The 12,776-nt window shown below is 41.9% G+C and overlaps 1 protein-coding gene across 7 annotated transcripts in view; it reads left to right on the top strand.

Moving 5' to 3' along the window:
- Window positions 1–2,649: 2,649 nt before the first annotated feature.
- ELF2 (E74 like ETS transcription factor 2) overlaps window positions 2,650–12,776 on the top strand; it is a 112,442-nt gene continuing 102,315 nt past the window's right edge. For 4 of the 7 annotated variants that reach the window (XM_057502622.1, XM_036928572.2, XM_036928228.2 and 1 more), the window contains exon 1: window positions 2,652–2,912. The gene's annotated coding sequence lies outside the window, so the exon portion shown is untranslated. Of the gene's footprint in view, window positions 2,913–12,776 lie in introns of all 7 variants that reach the window. The other 3 variants (XM_057502620.1, XM_057502617.1, XM_057502619.1) reach the window with 2 other exon arrangements.

The raw sequence follows: 12,776 nt of genomic DNA, 5'->3' as shown, positions 1-12,776 counted from the left end.
CTAATTCTGGATAGCTAACTACCCTAAAACACAGTGCTTCCAGCAACAATCCTTTTTTCCTGTTATGTCACTGGCTGCAAGCTGGGGATGGTTTTAGACCTGCTCCATGTCTTTCATTCTTGAACTGGCAGATTACCTGGGCATGTTGTTCACATTGTGAAAGGCAGGTGTAAAGGGAGGCAAGCAGAAACATGAGAAACCTGAGGTCAGGCTCACAACTGTCACACTATCACTTCTGCTCGTATTTACTGCAGTAAAAAGCCTGAAAGGACCTAAGATCAACATTGGCAGGTTGGAGAAATATTCTATATCTCACGAGAGGAACTACAAAGCCACATTTCAAAGGGTATGCATGAATGGAGAAGTGAAGAATTAGGAACAATAATGTTATTTTCCACTGTTATCCATCTGGGACTTCCCAGCTTACTTCCAATTGGCAGTAAGGAAGATAGTGATGGGTGCTGAAAACAGGAATGGTATGATCCAGCAGATGAGATCTGTTCCTAACTATAGGTAACATTAGGCTTTGTCCTTGCATGCTTCTTAATATGCCATGTTATTGTCATGGAGATGTAGTAGTCCTGGTTATTAATTCCTTATAAATATTGAAGTGGAGAATAGTTCCCATAAGGGATGGTTATTTTATAGAAAAGAGACAAGAAATAATGCCCTAGAAAGGGTGCAATGTTTGTAGTATCCTGTTTATTGTGTATTAGAGGTTTGAAGGTTAGGAAGCTTTATGAATTCTTTAGTTCAAAAGGGTGCCAAAAGTTGCCACGTTCTAGAACTAAGGAATCCATAATACTTCATCAGAGTTAAGAGGATGTCTTTACTAATCCTACCTCTTTGATTACTATGTTTAAAATTATCTCTTAAGGAGTCCCCAAAGTTGCTTTTTAAAATAGGAATGAAGTATTCCGGGCCCTGAAAATAGAGACATTAACAGCCTTCTAAGAAAGAAGCGATCATTAAGTTCCTTGTTTCTTCAGAGACAATTCAGTGGGGCCTCCTGTGGTTGTCTGACTTTTGAGACCTACTCTCAGGTAATTTCCATGGTTCCCACGTTACTTTGGAGAACAGTTACCACTTACATTCCTCAGGGTTTGTTCTTCCCTCCAGGCTGGTCGTGCAGCCGCAAAGAGTAAGGCTGGGGCCCAGAAACGAACCTGGTGAATACTGCGCCAGGTCCATCGAAGTGCGGCTGCAGGAGCCCGAGAGGGGAGCACAATCAGTCCCCACGCGCACCGGGGCAGTCGCTGCTCTTTGTTTGACAAATACAAGAAAAGGCGGCGGCGGCGAAGCGTGGGATGGGGAAATACACTGAAGCGTTTGTATGCATAACCGTGTGTAAGAAAGATCATTAATGAGGCGCTCCAACTGCAGGACAACCCCGGGCACCGTGTCATTGGCTTTTGTGCACTTGAAGGCGCGTTAAGTGCCTTGCTCAGAGGTTCCCCTTTGTGTGAAAGTGGGGAAACTAGAAGCATATAGCTACTGCTGGGTTTTCATTTTCGAATTCGTAGGCACTTGGGCCAAAGTCCTCTCACACCAACACACTCCTGCATTCTTGCACCAACATACTCGGACTTGAGTTACTTCTCCGTGGTTGACCTAACGCGGAGCGACAAAGGTTTGGGGCCGCCGCCCGTAGCTCCAAAGGCAACGCCAAGGGGCCGCCCGCCGCGTTCCGCAGCTGCGCGCTGAGCCCCGCCGCCCGACCGTCAGCAAACGCGGGCACCAACCGCCGCGCGGCCCGGCCGTTGGGCGGGTGGTAATTTCTGGGAATGGGGCGGGGTCCGCGGGTGTAAGACGCCGGGCGTTTGCTAGCGTGGAGGGGGAGCGGGCGGCGCCGAGGGGCGCGAGGCCGGTGGGGCGGGGCGGAGCGCTAGGAGCGTCACCGGCGGGGGAGGGGCCGGGGCGGGGTCGACGGCGCGCTCCAACCCGCCCGCGCCTTTCCTTTACTTAGACGAGGCTGAGTGGAGACCTGAGGGATCTAGGCTTGGAGTTTTTCCAACCCCCGGCCCTCAGTAACTGTCAGACTGTTCGAGCGCGGACCCATCCCTGGAGGAAAAGGGCGGGAGTCCTGAGTTGGGCATGGGGTGACAGCTGGGCCCCGCGGGAGGCCTCCGAGAGAGGCGAGGCTGTGGGCGTGCGGTCCCGGCCGGCCCGGAGAAGCAGGCAGGCGGGCGCTGCAGGTGCACGCGCGGCCCCGCCACCCCCACGCCCCACCGGCGCCTTGGAGCCTCCGCACCAGTCTAGGGTCGAAGCCGGGAGCGGGATGCGGGAGCCCCGAGCAGGGAGCGGGACAAGTGGCGAGAGTCTTTACCTGAGAAGGCGGGTCTGGGAGAACTTGGGGGAGAAGGGGCGGGCCAGATTCAGGAGAGCCACCGAGGCAAGGGCGAGCGGGCGGGCGGGGGTCGAGAGCGGCGGGGCCCCGCGCAGTATAAATAGCTGGGCTCCGGCTGACAGGCGCTGCGGTGGCCGGCTGTGCAGCCCCCCTCCCCCGCCGCGTGGGGAGGGGAGGAGCGCTCGGAGCGGGCGGGTGGGGGTGGCGGACTCGAGTGTCCTGGTGGCGGCGGCAGGAGGCCGAGGGGGAGGAGCCGAGGCGGGGGGTGGAGGGAGGGGGCCGAGAGCGGGCCGAGGGCGGGGGCCACCATTGCTCCCCGCGCCGGGCTCTGTGTCGCTGCCGTCGCTTCGGCGGTTGGGGGTCGGTGGGGCGGCGCGAGCGGGGGGCGCTGCGCGGGGCTGCTGTTTTGTTTCCCCTTTTCCCAGTGGAGCGGCTTGAGCTGCTGGGGAGGCCCCGGCTCCCTTGGGACGCCTGGCCAACTGCGGCGGCGGCGGCGGCGGCTGCTAGTCCGCGGCCCTGCCAGGAGGGTACGCGACGCTGTGGTCTCAGGCTCCGCGGAGAGCAGGTAAGAGCGCGGGCAGCCGCGGCTGGTGGGAGGGAGCGCGGAGGGCGCGGCGAAAAAGCCTTGCCGTCCTGAGTGCCGCCTCCTCCCTCCGTACCCCCGCCTCGTGCCTGTGTTGTTTGCTCCTGGGTGTGCGGAGGGTTTTCCGGAGGCTGTGGCGGTGACAACGGCCGGGAGCCGGGGAAGGGGGTTAAGCGCCTCCGACAACGTCGGGAAGCGGGACTTGGAGAAAGGCGACGGCGCGCTGCGCGTTTGCCCGCGGGGAGCGCGGCGCGCGGGGCAGGGCTGAGGGAAGAGGTTACGGACCCCGGCGGGGGGGATGGGCTGAGCGCAGCTGGTCTTGCTGTGTTTACATCTCGGCGCGAGTCACCTCTGCCGAGAAGCGGACTGAACTGACCCGCCTTATCCCGCGGGGAGGCCAGGGCGGGGGTCCAGCTCGGGAGGAAGCGCGTCCTGGGAGGGTCTGGAAGGGCGGGAGGCGGCTGCCGGAGCCCGGGCTGGCCGGCGAGCTCGGGGCGGGACCTGGGAGGCTCCGACCGCTCGAGGTGTCGTGGAGGACTGGAGACCAGTTTCCTTCCCCGTCCGGCTTTATCTCCACCTCTTACCTTTCCTTCCCTCCTTTGCTTAGCTTGCACGGCAGGTTGTCCTCGGTCATTCTTTTAATCTCGCTCTTCGGCCCCCTGCTGCCACTTCCACCTAGTCCCCTGGGGGTAGCGCGGCTTGGCTCTGATAGGAATCTGTTTTCTCAAGAAAACAAAAACAGGCTCTATAACACGCTCGTCCAGTGACCGCCTTCTGGATCCTCTCTTGCCTAAGCTGGCCCTCCTTGCCGTGCTATTGGATGTTTTGGGGGCGCGGGAGGAGGACAGTGAGGGCTCTGGTAAGACTGGTATTAGCTACCAGAACCGCTTCGAGAGCAGGGAAGCCGAGCCCCCTCGCTTGTTCCAGTTGGACATTTTTATTCCTTGTCAATAAAGGGCGGAGAAAATATTTCTAACGTCTAGAGTGATTCAGATTGTAGTTTCTAATGCTCCATCTGCCAGCATCCTGGGTACTTTTTTACTAGGGGCTAGGTTCGCTGCAGAATAGCATTTAAGTTCTTAGTGCTTCATTAAATGATTAAGAGGGGGACACTTCGTTGTAAAACTAAAAAATTTTTTCTCCTTGTGTTCATCAACATTTACTTCAGCTGTGTGGTTTAAATTTTAATCCGACGATGATAGAACAGTTAACTTGTGTTTGGTAATCAAATCTGCTTTTCTTTTTATCTGAGAGTCTCTATCGAGAGGTAAATTATGCACTTTCTCTAGTACAATAATCCCAGAATAGTGCCGGAAGAATGTGCCCTTTACTAAGATAGGATTGGATGTTTGTTACTTCGAAAGGTAGAATGACTTTATGTAAGTGTGGAAATTACTGAATTATGTTTAAAGGAATTTAGGAATAATTACAGTTTATATATAGTACAATACAGTTAATATAGTGTGTTCATTTGAAGACTGAGATACTGATTAGTTAACATGTGAAGTAGAAAACATATATTGGGCATTTGAAAATTTGAAAATGTCAGCCGATTTTTTAAGCTTAGTGACTTGACTAATTTGATTAATCATTGCTTCTCATTTCAGACAGATATGCTCTCTTATAAAACAGAGTACTGTTGAGAAGAATTTGTAACTGAGATTTTTCTATTCTAACTAAATAGATTAGTAACTATGGTAGGGCCTACCTGTGTCAAAGGCCTTTACCTGCTCAGATTGTATACTAAGGGTTTTTTGTTTGTTTTTTGGTAACAGCTTTATTGAGATATAATTCACTTGCATTCAGTTCGCCTATTTAAAGTGTAAGTTCAGTGGTTTTTAATATACTCAGAAGAGTTGTGCAAATATCACCATAATCAATTTTGAAACATTTTCCTCACCCCAGACAGGAACCCCATACCCATTTGTGGGTCACCCTCCTTTTCCCTTCAAAACCCCTAGCCCCAGGCAACCACTGATCTACTTTCTGTTTCTTTTTTTTGCCTATTCTGCACATACTTTATATAAATGGAATCATGTGGTCTTTCACAACTAGTTTCTTTCACTTAGCATAATGTTTTCAAAGTTCATCCATGTTGTCCATCATCATTTATTTTTATTGCTGAGTACTATTCTCTTGTATGGATATACCACTTGTTTTTCATTCATTATTCAGTTGATGGAAATTTGAGTTTCCACTTTTTAACTATTATGAATAATACTGCTGTGAACATCTGTCTACAAGTTTTTTTGTGAATGTGTTTTCATTTCTTTTTCAAAAGTTAACTTTTTGAATTATTTGATACCAAAATTAATCTATTCAATGATTTTTAGTAAATATATAGAATTGTTAAACCATCACCACAAACCAGTTTTAGGACATTTCTTTCACCTCCAAAAATTGACTATAGTCTTTTTGCAGTTAAACCCTTATTCTTAACCTCAGCCCCAGGCAACAGCTGATTCGTGTTTTGTCTCTATAGATTTGCCTCTTCTGAATATTTCACAAATGGAATCATACAATACATATGCATCTGGCTTCTTCCATTTAACTTAATGTTTTTAGGTTTCATCCCTCTTGTAGCATGTATCAGTATGTATTTTGTTCCTTTTTGTTGCTGAATGGTGTTATATTATATCCAGTTGACGGGCATTTGGATTGTTCTCAGTTTTTGACTGTTGTGAATAATGGAGCTTGAACATTTGAGTACAAGTCTTTATGTGGACATAGGGTTCCATTCTCTTGGGTAGATATATACCGAGGAATAGAATTGCTGGGTCATCTGTTTAACTTTTTAAGAAGCTGCCACACTTTTCTAAAGTGGTCATTGCATTTTACATTCCCAGCACAGCAGTGTATGAGAGTTCTAGTTTCTTCATATCTTTGCCAACACTTGTTACTGCCTGTCTTTTTTATTAAAGCCATTCTAGTGGGTATGAAGTAGCTAACTCATGATGGTTTTAATTTGCATTTTTCTAAAGATTCAAAATGTTGAATATTGTTTCATATTATTAGCCATTCATATATCCTTTTTGGTTAAATAGTTATTAAAATCTTTTGCCCTTTTTTGTTTTATTACTGAGTAGTGACAGTTCTTTATTCTGGTTGCAAGTCTCTTATTACATACTTAATTTGCAGATATTTTCTCCCAGTCTGTGGCTTGTTTTTTAATTTTTTAGCTGTAGTTTTCTGAAACTCACAAGTTTTAATTTTGATGGAGTTTAATTTCCCAATATTTTCAGTTATAGGTCATGCATTTGTTATAAGAACTCTTTTGAATCCAAGGTCTCAAGGATTTTCTACTTTATTTTGTTCTAGATGTCATAATTTTCTCTCTTACATTTAGATTTATTATCTATTTTGAGTTAACGTCTATGTATGGTATGAAATAAGGGTCTAACTTCATCTGTTACGTATGGATTGTCTTAGCATCATTTGTCAAGAAGATTATTCTTTCTCCATAGATTGTAAATGTCAAGATTTATTGCCTGACTCAGTTCTGTTCCATTATCTGTATGTCTAACCCTACACCAGTACTACCTTATCTTGATTAATGTGCTTTATGGTAACTTATGAAACCAGGTGTGTAAGCCCTCCAGTTTTGCTTTTGCTTTTAAAAGTTGTGGCTATTCTTGGTCCTATATAAAAATTTTAGGATCAGCTTATCAATGTCTGCAAAAAGTCTGTGAATTTTGGTGGGGAATGCATTGGATCTGTATCAGATTTAGGGAGAATTGCCTTCCATCTTAAAATGTTGAGTTTTCTAATACATGACCATGAAAATATATTTTCATTTATTAATTTTTAATTTTTCTCAGTGATTTGTAATTTTTAGTGTACAAATCTTGTTTTTTTATTTTATTGTAATAAGAACACTTTATCTGAGATCTACTTTCTTAATATTTTAACTGTACAGTACACTGTTGTTACCTGTAGGTGCAATGTTGTATAACAGATCTCTGTATTTAGTGGAAGTTTTCATTTTAATCCTCGTTTTCTCAGAGTTTTTATTGTGAATGGGTATTGGATTTTGTCAAGTGCTTTTTGTGTATTTGTCATGCTAACAAGTGACCAACTGCCAGTTTCCCCAATACTGCCCTGGTTTTAGCACTGAAAGTCCTGCATTTTGGGAAACCTGTCAGTCATGGTCAAACCAGTATGGTTGGTCAACTTAGAGTCTGAGATGATCATGTGGTTTCTGACCTTTATTACATTACTATTGCTTATTACATTAATTGATTTTCACATACTAAACCAACCTTATATTCCTGGGATAAATCCCACGTGGTCATTGGTATATAATTGTTATTATATGTTGCCAGATTTGGTTTTCTAATGTTTGGTTGAACATTTTTGTGTTGATATTTATGAGAGATAGACTGAATTTTCTTTTCTTGTGTTGTCTTTGGATTTTGAAGCATAGTAATACTAGCTTCATAGAATGATTTGTTACCTCTTCTATTTTCTTATGAGTTTGTGAAGGATTGGTATTATTACCTCCTTGAATAATTTGATAGAATTTACCAGTGAAAGCATCTAGGCCTGGATTTTTCTCTTTTTAAGCTACAAATTCAGTTTCTATACTTGTTACAAGTCTATTCAGATTTTCTGCTAATTTTTTAGTTAGTTTCAGTAATTGTGTTTCTCTGGATGTGTTCGTTTCATCAAAGCCATTTACTAATTTTGGCATGTAGTTCATAATATTCCTACATATGCTTTTAATTTTGCTAGTAGGTTATGTCCTTATCATTTAATTTTGATAGCATGTGTCTTCTTTTTTACTTGGTCATTCTAGCTAAAGGTTTGTGAATTTTGTTTTTCTTTTCAAAGAAATAGCTTTGGTTTAATTGATTTTCTTTCAGTTTTTGCTTGATTAATTTCATTTTAATCTTTTAAATTTTCTTCCTTTTGCTTGCTTTGGGTTTATTTGCCTTTTCCTAGTTTCTTATGAAGCAGCTTAGATTATTGATTTGAGATCATTCTTCTTTTCTGATACAGGCATTAAAAGTTTAAATTTCCTTTCAAACTCTGTGCTTTAATTGCATCCCATGTTTTAATATGTTCTATTTTGAACATTTTTCATTTTTAAATGAAAATTAAATAGTTCTAAGTATTTTGAACTATATGTTCTAGTATTTTCTAATTTCCTTTGTTATTTCATCTTTGACCCGTGGGGTATTTACAAATGTATTGTTGAACTTCCAATTATTTGGGGATCCCCCAAATTTCCTTGCTTTTGAATTCTAATTTAATTACCCTGTAGTAGGAGAACATACTTTGTATTTCTCTCTTTTTAAATTTATTGAGACATTTTTATGACTTAGTGTATAATCTGTTCTGAAGAATGTTCCATGTGTGCTAGAAAAGAAAACATATTCTGCTGTTATTGGGTGGAATGTTATGAAGGTGCAGGTCGAGTTGGTTGATAGTTTCAAGCTTTCTGTGTCTGTGCTGATTTTCTGTCTATCCATTCTATCAATTATTGAGAGTGAGATATTAAATTATTATTAAATTGTTTATTTTTCTTTTCAGTTCTTTTAATTTTCACTTCATATTTTTGGAAAAATGGTGTTAGGTTTTGGTATACATACATAATTGTTTTATGTTACTGATAAATTGACCATTTTATTATGAAAGATCCTACTTTATCTCTAGTAGCATTTTGTCTTGTATTAATTACTGTATTTGCTCTAAGCTCTCTACACTGTTTGTATTGCATCATTTTACTTTCCACCTATTCTTTTTCAACTTATTTGTTTTTTGAACCTAAAGTGTCTTCTATAGACATTCACACTTAAAGTTAAAATGCTTTTAAAGAAATAGTCTGACCATTTCTTCTTTTGATTGGAGGGTTTAATCTGGTTATGCTTAATGTAACCTTTGGTAGTCAGATTTACATCTGCAATTTTGCTTGTTATTTTCCATGTCTCATTTCTTTGTTTGTTCTCTACTGCCTCTTCTGGAGTTAATATTTTCCAGAGCATAACTTGAATTCCTTTGTTAGTTTTTTTTTAATGGAAGTATTGTCGATATACAATCTTATATTGGTGTCATGCATACAACACAGTGCTTCAACAGTTACCCCATATTATTAAATCCTCACCACCAAAAGTGCAGTTACTATCTGTTAACACAGGAGGACATTACCTAATAATTAGCTATATTTTCCATGCTGTACTGTACTGTCCCTATGACCAACTTATATTATGACTGAGAATTTTTGTGCCCTTTTATCTCCCTTACCCTCCCCACAACCCAACCCAAACCCTCTCCTATGGTAACCCCCAGTCACTTCTCAGTATCTATGAGTCTACTGCTCTTTTGTTCATTTTGTTGTGAGATTCTACAAATAAGTGAAATCACGTGGTATTTGTGTTTTTCTGTCTGACTTACTCACTTAGCATAATACCCTCTCGGTCCACCCATGTTGTTGCAAATGGTTTGATTTTTTTTTTTGTGGCTGAATAATATTCCATTGTGTATATGTACTTTGTTAATTTTTTTGTTTGAGGAACATTATGTTTACTAGGTTCCCCCCTTCACCAAGTCGCCCCCACAACCCCCATTACAATCACTGTCCATCAGCATAGTAAGATGTGGTAGAATCACTACTTGTCTTCTCTGTGTTGCACAGCCCTCCCCGTGCCTCCCCCCACATTATAAATGCTAATTGTAAGGCCCTCTTTCTTTCCCCCCCCTTATCCCTCCCTTCCCATCCATCCTTCCCAGTCCCTTTCCCTTTGGTAACTGTTAGTCCATTCTTGGGTTCTGTGATTCTGCTGCTGTTTTGTTCCCTCAGTTTTCTTTTGTTCTTATACTCCACATATGAGTGAAATCATTTGGTACTTGTCTTTCTCCGCCTGGCTTATTTCACTGAGCATAATACCCTCTAGCTCCATCCATGTTGTTGCAAATGTAGGATCTGTTTTTTTCTTATTGCTGAGTAATATTTCATTGTGTATATGTACCACATCTTCTTTATCCATTCATCTAATGATGGACACTTAGGTTGCTTCCATTTCTTGGCTATTGTAAATAGTGCTGCAATAAACATAGGGGTGCATCTGTCTTTTTCAAACTGGGCTGCTGTATTCTTAGGATAAATTCCTAGAAGTGGAATTCCTGGGTCAAATGGTATTTCTATTTTGAGCTTTTTGAGGAACCTCCATAATGCTTTCCACAATGGTTGTACTAATTTACATTCCCACCAGCAGTGTAGGAGGGTTCCCCCTTCTCCACAACCTCGCCAACATTTGTTGTTGTTTGTCTTTTGGATGGTGGCGATCCTTACTGGTGTGAGGTGGTATCACATTTGGTTTTAATTTGCATTTCTCTGATGACTAGCGATGTGGAGCATCTTTTCATGTGTCTGTTGGCCATCTGAATTTCTTCTTTGGAGAAGTGTCTGTTCAGCTCCTCTGCCCATTTTTTAATGGGATTATTTGCTTTTTGTTTGTTGAGGTGTGTGAGCTCTTTGTATATTTTGGATGTCAACTCTTTATTGGATCTGTCATTTATGAATATATTCTCCTATACTGTAGGATGCCTTTTTGTTCTATTGATGGTGTCCTTTGCTGTACAGAAGATATTCAGCTGGATATAGTCCCACTTGTTCAATTTTGCTTTTGTTTTCCTTGCCCAGGGAGATATGTTCGTGAAGAAGTCGCTCATGTTTATGTCGAAGAGATTTTTGCCTATGTTTTTTTCTAAGAGTTTTATGGTTTCATGACTTACATTCAGGTCTTTGATCCATTTCGAATTTACTTTTGTGTATGGAGTTAGACAATTATCCAGTTTCATTCTCTTACATGTAGCTGTCCAGTTTTGCCAACACCAACTGCTGAAGAGGCTGTCATTTCCCCATTGTATGTCCATGGCTCCTTTATTGTACATTAGTTGACCATATATGTTTGGGTTAATATCTGGGGTCTCTATTTTGTTCCACTGGTCTGTGGCTCTGTTCTTGTGCCAGTACCAAATGGTCTTGATTACTGTGGCTTTGTAATAGAGCTTGAAGTTGGGGAGCGAGATCCCCCCCACTTTATTCTTCTCAGGATGACTTTGGCTATTTGGAGTCTGGTGGTTCCATATGAAATTTTTAACTATTTGTTCCAGTTCATTGAAGAATGCTGTTGGTAGTTTGATAGGGATTGCATTGAATCTGTAGACTGCTTTGGGCAGGATGGCCATTTTGATTATATTAATTCTTCCTAGCCAAGAGCATGGGATGAGTTTCCATTTGTTAGTGTCCTCTTTAATTTCTCTTAAGAGTGCCTTGTAGTTTTCAGGGTATAGGTCTTTCACTTCTTTGGTTAAGTTTATTCCTAGGTATTTTATTCTTTTCGGTGCAATTGCAAATGGAATTGTTTTTCTGATTTCTCTTTCTATTGGTTCATTGTTAGTGTATAGAGAAGCCACAGATTTCTGTGTATTAATTTTGTATCCTGCAACTTTGCTGAATTCTGGTATTAGTTCTAGTAGTTTTGGAGTGGATTCTTTACGGTTTTTATGTACAATATCATGTCATCTGCAAATAGTGACAGTTTGACTTCTTCTTTACCAATCTGGATTCCTTGTATTTCTTTGTTTTGTCTAATTGTCGTGGCTAGGACCTCCAGTACTATGTTGAATAACAGTGGGGAGTGTGGGCATCCCTGTCTTGTTCCCAGTCTTAGAGGAAAAGCTTTCAGCTTCTCGCTGTTCAGTATGATGTTGGCTGTGGGTTTATCGTATATGGCCTTTATTATGTTGAGGTACTTGCCCTGTATACCCATTTTGTTGAGAGTTTTTATCATGAATGGATGTTGAATTTTGTCGAATGCTTTTTCAGCATCTATGGAGATGATCATGTGGTTTTTGTCCTTTTTTTTATGTGGTGGATGATGTTGATGAATTTTCGAATGTTGTACCATCCTTGCATCCCTGAGATGAATCCCACTTGGTCATGGAGTATGATCCTCTTGATGTATTTTTGAATTCTGTTTGCTAATATTTTGTTGAGTATTTTTGCATCTACGTTCATCAGGGATATTGGTCTGTAATTTTCTTTTTTGGTGGGATCTTTGCCTGGTTTTGGTATTAGGGTGATGCTGGCTTCATAAAATGAGTTTGGGAGTATTCCCTCCTGTTCTGTTTTTTGGTAAACTTTAAGGAGAATGCGTATTATGTCTTCTCTGTATGTCTGATAAAATTCTGCAGTAACTCCGTCTGGCCCGGGGGTTTTGCTCTTGGGTAGTTTTTTGATTACTGATTCAATTTTGTTACTGGTAATTGGTCTGTTTAGATTTTCTGTGTCTTCCTTGGTCAGTCTTGGATAATTTTTTGTATTTCTGTGGGGTCCCTCGTGATTTTTCATTTCTCATTTCTGATTCTGTTGATGTGTGTTGATTCTCTTTTTTTCTTAGTAAGTCTGGCTAGAGGCTTATCTATTTTGTTTATTTTCTCAAAGAACCAGCTCTTGGTTTCATTGATTTTTTTTCTACTGTTTTATTCTTCTCAATTTTATTTATTTCTTCTCTGATCTTTATCATGTCCCTCCTTCTGCTGACTTTAGGCCTCATTTGTTCTTCTGTTTCCAATTTCGATAATAGTGGCTTTAGACTATTAATTTGGGATTGTTCTTCCTTCTTTAAATATGCCTGGATTGCTATATACTTTCCTACTTTCGCTGTGTACCACAGAAGGTGGGGCTTTGTGTTGTTGTTATTTTTTTCCATATATTGCTAGATCTCAGTTTTAATTTGGTTGTTGATCCATTGATTATTTAGGAGCATGCTGTTAAGTCTCCATGTGTTTGTGAGCCTTTTTGCTTTCTTTTTACAATTCTAGTTTTATACCTTTGTGGTC

Source organism: Manis pentadactyla, chromosome 5 (genome assembly GCF_030020395.1).
Source record: "Manis pentadactyla isolate mManPen7 chromosome 5, mManPen7.hap1, whole genome shotgun sequence".
Classification (NCBI taxonomy): Eukaryota; Metazoa; Chordata; class Mammalia; order Pholidota; family Manidae; genus Manis; species Manis pentadactyla.
The sequence above is the reverse complement of the archived record's forward strand: the minus strand, read 5'-3'. Positions and strand labels throughout refer to the sequence as shown.